Raw genomic sequence first — 6880 nt, 5'->3', positions numbered from 1 at the left:
TCCAGGCAACTCATTGTTGCCAGTACATCCCGTAAAATAGACTTGGAGGATAATTGGAAAGTACGAGTTTTCACTTATCAATCATTAATGGAACCAAATGGGTCAGTTCTTCCATACTTAAATAAAACAAAAACTAGAGGACCCACCAATACAAAATCTAAAGTCAACAGACTCTACAAATGATCATTCAGATATGTGGATCAAAGTCGATGGTATGGCAGTTGTGCAAGAACTTATAAAGCCTGCAAATCACCATAGAAAATGTCTATATATCACTTATAGAGACTCGTGTTTGACGATTATTCTATAAAGGGTTCCTTAATAGAATAAACACAGGTACAACAAGAATATGTCAAAATACTTGTCAGAAGATGCTACTAGCAAGTACTACAACAAAAGATTCAACACTTTATCTGACACAGAAATTATTAGACAACTCTAAAGTAAGTGTCATAACCACCACACGTAACAATTATCAGTTCTCAGGGGATAGATGCAACTCCTCGGCTCACAGAAAGAAGCTACAATAATGACCTTACATGCATGGGTATACAGTACACATTCACAAAGAGAACACTGATGTGTTATTCGTTCTGAGACGCACACCTTTTATAATAATACTTGGTGTAAAAGCAGCCAATGATGAGCACAGGTAGAGCCTGGTCATACCAAGGGTGAATCAAAGAATTCTAGTCATGAAAGATTCCCACAGGCAAAGCCCAGTGTAATCAGTGCCATTTCTGCTCTAGGAACTGGATTGAAATCTTCCACTGACAATATTAAAGCATGTATATCGTACTTGTGTGGTCGTTTTGAGTAAGAAGAGTCTCAACATTACATAACCACACATACTCATGTGAACTTTAAGCAATAGGGTACTAATGAAGACATTTATCAACTACCTCTAACACGTGGGACATGTATAGAGCGCATTCAAAGATCTCAGTACCAATGTGCTTTAAGGAGCAAGATCATGTTCTTCATCAAATTCTTCCAAACCCACTGAAACTAGGCTGGATGAAAGAGGTAGGTATGAATAGGTAAACAAGCAGGTTTGTACAACCCTATTAGTTTGCGGTATTCTCGCAATAACCTCAATATACTTTTTTGTCATAATTTAGAAATATACTTGACAGGTATAAACTAATAATGTGTCCACTGCCCATAGAATGTGGGTTGTAGCTGATGGCACAAAAACGAAAATCAATAGATCAATTTACCTCAAATCACGGTTTTCCTTCACTTGTTGCCTCACAATAAATGCTCGTTATGTACATGCAACATGTGCGTGGTTATTCAATCGAATTTAGTTCTAAACTAATTGCATATACAATGGGGGGTAAAAGACAGAAGGAGTTACAACTGGTTTAAGATCAAAGTTACATCATTTCCGCCGTTTACTCAGTAATTATAATGTTTGCTTGCTAATCTAGCAGCAAACAACAAAATATCTACGAAATGAAATTATTTCAACTTTATTATTCAATGTCTGTTTAATACTAATTCACACATTAAAAACGAGTGTTACACTTCCACTAGCCATCACACGCTCGAAGATCATTGCAACCATTTCGCCAAGTGAAAAATACGGAAAACAATGTATCGGTATTTAGGCTCCGGCAACATTAGATATATACAGAGCACATCAATGTGAAGATTTTTTGAAAAAAACTCGCTGAAATCTAACTTTCAATCATGGTACACTGACCATATTTTCAAGGGGCTGCAGACGAGAGCTGATACTTCGGATGTTAGTATTACGGACGTACTTCGGGAGACCACTGGAATATTCAGAAACTGTCTGGCCAATTAGTCGATGGTCAAAAACAATTCAAACTAAGAAACGCCTGTTGTTGGTTCCACTGCCAATGGTCCCAAACCATCCTCTCTGTCCCGTGGCTATTGGTCCTCTTCAGTACCCCTGAGAACCCAGCTTTCTGCTACCTCCCTCCCCACCTAGTCACTGCCCCTCTTTTTATCAAGCGCCTTGTCTCCTTGTTGACACCTTTAGTGTCTGACATTTTTGCAATTTCCCACCCACAGCTTTCATCGGGGAGGGGCCTCATGGGCATTACAGTCTGGTATCCTATCTGAGCTCATAAAATTGTCAGGTGATTGGAAAAGTGATGCTTTCTGTATAAACATCTCCACCACTCTTTTCCACTCCGTCTTGAGACATCACAGCGCTTTAATTTGCATCCAACCTTCCTACTGACTAATGGTGTTTGGGTATTTTGGGGAATTTTATTCGTAGTGTTTTTCGGTTTGTAGTACATACAGCAGTAACCAGTTGTCTTCCCATGGCTCAGCTATGCCAGTGATTTGAATATCACCTTTGAACTGTCGCCTTTGACATGTCCACCACTAGTTGTCAAAAGGGCAGACCACTGATCTCATCAGTAGTAGTTAATTGTAAGTTTTAGATTAGTAATAAATACCTCCCTACTGTACCCAAACACCGTCTCTGTTTGAGTGCTATTGTGCTGTCCGCCTTCCTCGACAAACCCAGATTTAAGGCTTGGTTATTATATAACCAGTTTTAAATTAGGGTTTGGCCTATTGCCTGTAGGTCATGGGTCACATGCAAATAGATATTGATCAACGAATCGAAGATCCACTTTGTGATCTTTAATCGAGGATTAGCATAAGTAAATAAACTAACTCACAAGTCATGGCATTTTCAAACTAATATCGTTGCGATCGCTGCAGCCGCCAAGTTTACAGTGCCTTCTCTGCTTACCCACCCTTTTCCCACCCTGGCTTGTAAGGGATTCTTGTTACTGCTATTTACAGCATTTAATATTTACTTTAATATGCCTTGACATTGTATAACATTTGTGATTTGTTTTTGTTTTTTTTGCATTTCCTAATTATGTACAGCTTTGAGATATCTTTATATTATCAACTATGTAACAATAATTCCTATTGTCTTTTATCATTTACAAGTCTGCTGAATTCTGGTTTCCCTGTGAACATTTTATGTAGAAAGTTGTTGCTATTATCTTTGCAATTTGACAGTACTTTTACATTTTGTTTTCTTGTCAGTTATGAGATTGTTTTTCCCCTTTAGGGGGAATTTCATTCGTAGTGTTTTGAGGTTTGTAGTACATGCAACAGTTACCAGTGTTCTCCCCCTGGCTCAGCCTTGCCAATGATTCGAATATCACCTTTGAACTGTCACCTTTGACATTTCCACCGCTAGTTGTCAAAGGGGCAGACCACTGATCTCATCAGTAGTAGTTAATTGTGAGTTTTAGATTAGTAATAAATACCCCTACTGTACCCAAACACCGTCTCTGTTTGAGTGCTATTGTGCTGTCCGCCCTCCTCAACAAACCCAGATTTAAGTGAACGCGTACACAGTGACGCCATTTTAAACAATGACCTTTGGCCAGACAGTTTTCAAATATTCCCGTGGGCTCCCTAAGTACGTCCGTAATACTAACATTGGAAATATCAGCTCCCGTCTGCAGCCCCTTCAAAATATGGTCAGTGTACCATGATTGAAAGTTAGATTTCGGCGAGTTTTTTTCAAAAAATCTTCTGTATATATCAAATATTGCCAGGGCTTTTTGTTTTTTGGGTAACTGCAGCTTCTGGCGTGTCGATGTCACATATGTAATGATAACAGTGTCTAAATACCAATACATTGTTTTCCTTATTTTCAGTAACAATAGCAATAATCTTTGAGCGTGTGATGGCTAGTGGAAGTGTAACACTTGTTTTTAATGTATGAATTAGTAACAGACATTGAATAATAAAGTTGAAATAATTTCATTGCGTAGATATTTTGTTGTTTGCTGCTAGATTAGCAAGCAAACATTATAATTACGAAGTATACGGCGGAAATGATGTAACCTTTGATCTTAAATCAGTTGTAACTCCTTCTGTCTTTTACCACCACTGTATATGCAATTAGTTTAGAACTAAATTTGGTTGAATAACCACGCACATGTTGCATGTACATAACGAGCACTTATTGTGGGGCAACAAGTGAAGGAATACCATGATTTGAGGTAAATTGATCTATTGATTTTGTTTTTGTGCAATCAGCTACAACCCACATTCTATGGGCAGTGGACACATTATTGGTTTATACCTGTCAAGTATATTTCCAAATTATGACAAAAAAGTATATTGAGGTTATTGCGAGAATACTGCAAACTAATAGGGTTGTACAAACCTGTTTGTTTACCTATTCATACCTACCAGAATGTCTGTGGCTTAATTACAGATTACAGCCCCGAACGGAAACTATTAGGGAATATACATGGGTCCACAAAAAACACCCTAGGGCAGCATTCCCCATAGAAAAAGGCCTCGTAATTGAGGCCTGACCATTTCATTCTCACAAACGTGACAGAAATCTAAAACTACTTACCCACAAGGAGTCTTGTCCTGGGATACAACCACTCAGGCGACTCTTCAGGGACCAGGTGCCTCAAGAGTAGACCCCCCAAATTTAGGGAGGCCTACTAAAGTCTGAACAATAAAATAGGGCCCCAACAATTTTAATGCGTAAAAACAGTGTATTGCTGGGGTTCGATAGTGCAGATCAAAACCAGCAGCATCAAGCAAAGGAGGCTGGTTTCGACTGAAGACACTATCGTGTTAACACTTTCGCGCTTGGTGGTTTGGGCTTGGTCAACGAACAATGTCTGACCCGTCACCGCTGGTCCCAAGCTGTGGAGACCCTCCTCCAGCGCTTGGAGGTCTCTCAGGTAATACTTAATGAAGACATTATGAGATCTCTAGAACCCTGCTCAGAGCACCTGCTTGAGCGAGGCACCAGACATCAAAGCCAACGCGTTGGCCACCCCCAGCACTTGGTGTGTCTTCACCTGGTGACGTTCCAAATGAGTCGATGAAGTAGCCATTAAATTATAGGCTTCCACGATCGTATCAACAATCAAGTGGCTCTGTATGTTCCGCCTATAACAGACAAACATGTGCTTCTCACTGCCCCTAGACACCTTGGTGCGATCGAAGTACCAGCTCAGAGCTTGCACAGGACATAAATCCGTTCCTGACGGTCTTCCATGCCCACTAAGATAGTGAGGCGTGGAACGATGATTGGTTCAGGGTCACGCCCTGAGATTTGATTCTTGGCAAGGAAGCCCATCCAAGTCTTCAAAATAAAGGAGGCACATCTGTCACTAAAGGACAGTACCCCATCTCGGAGCTCCGCCTACCTGACACCAGAGCAAAACGAAAAACTGTTTTCATAGTGACATACTTCATGTCCGCCTTTTCCATAGGCACGTAGGGGTGGTGTTGTAATGCCGCTAGCACCAACAACAAGTCCCAGTCAGGAGGATTCGTTAGCCCCTTGGTGCGTGACTTCTTCGAGCTGAAAGACTTAAACAGTTGTATCATAATAGAACTCAAAGCCAGTTTCAGTCCAGCAGATTCTGATAGAACTAAGAATAAAACTGACCGATATCCAAGAATTGTCGATATAGATTTTCCTTGATCAAATAAATATAGGAAAAAATCAGCTACCTCGCTAATATATTGGTCACACCAATCAATGTACAGTCTCCATCTGGGTTCGTACAAATGTCTGGTGCAGTCTGACTGTACCGAAACAACGAACTTGGACAACTTTGCAGAAAGCCTTGCGCTTACATGAGTTTATTGACAGCCTCCATGCATTAAGATGGAATAGTGCAGGGCTCATCAGTAGAGTGCCGTCCGGCTGGGACAACATATCCAGAAGATTCGGCAACTCTACTGATGACTCTGGTTGGGAACCAGACCTTCACTGGCAAATTGGGCGCCACCAAATTCAGAATGCAGGTGGGCTTGATTCCAACACTTGGTGCACCAGTTGGATGGGTGGAAAGGCGTAAGCGTCCATGACTCCAAGAGATCAATAGAGTGTCCATGGCAAAAGCGCTCGTCTCCAGGAGGAAAGGCACGTACGTAGGGTGATTGGCAAACAGATCTTACCGAGGCCCATCCCAGAGATGAAAAAGACGATCCGCCACTCAGTGTTCTGGAACCGAATACGTCTCGAGAGGGCGTTTGTAGCGCTGTTGCATATCCCCAGTCCCTTGGACCTGAAGATCCATCCCTGGAGCGACGCATCTGTAATGAGAGTCAGTGAGTCGTCAGAACTAGGGGTATTCCCATTCCCAAGTTCCGAGCATCCTTCCACCAAAGGATTCATTTCTTGGTCTGATAATTGAACCCTGAACGTCAGGTTCCACATGTGGACCCTGTAGTCCAGTAAGCACCTGTGAATGGGACAAGACCAGAGAGCTGCTAACATAACCAGATGACGAACTGAAGTAATTTTGCATACAAGACGTATCAGTTGGCACATCAACGTCAATCCCATCGACAGGAGTTGGTTGAGAGGGGCGAACAAGCCCTCGCTCTGTGTCGAACTGCATACCCAGAAAAACCAGGATGTGGGACGGTATTGGGTTGAACTTGGCAATATTTTTTTAAAAAGCCCAACTCGTGGAGGAGCATTTGCATCAACCGCACATGCTCCACTAACACCTCCCTGTCTCGACTGTGTAATAACCAGTCTTCAAGTTGCTGGGTCACCTGTCTTAGCACCCTGGTAAACTCATAAACATTGCCCTCTAATGGGAATCTGAGATACCGGCTGCATGAATGGTGAATGAGGATGTAGAAATAAGTGTCGCTCAAATCAAGCAACGCCAGCCAATCACCCAAGTGCACTGACAGAAGTACCAAAGCCGACTAAGGTCTAGGACTGGATGCCACCTCCAAACTCTTGGGAATGAGGAAGATGTGGGAATAGAACCTTGGTAATGAATGGGGTTCTCCACTATGCATATCGCCCTTTTCTCCAGAAGGCTAACTACTCCCTGTCAGATCATCTCCGCCTTGACCTCGTCCCTCG

This window comes from Saccoglossus kowalevskii, chromosome 10 (genome assembly GCF_978046115.1).
Source record: "Saccoglossus kowalevskii chromosome 10, keSacKowa6.1, whole genome shotgun sequence".
NCBI lineage: Eukaryota > Metazoa > Hemichordata > Enteropneusta > Harrimaniidae > Saccoglossus > Saccoglossus kowalevskii.
This window is presented reverse-complemented; position numbering follows the sequence as displayed.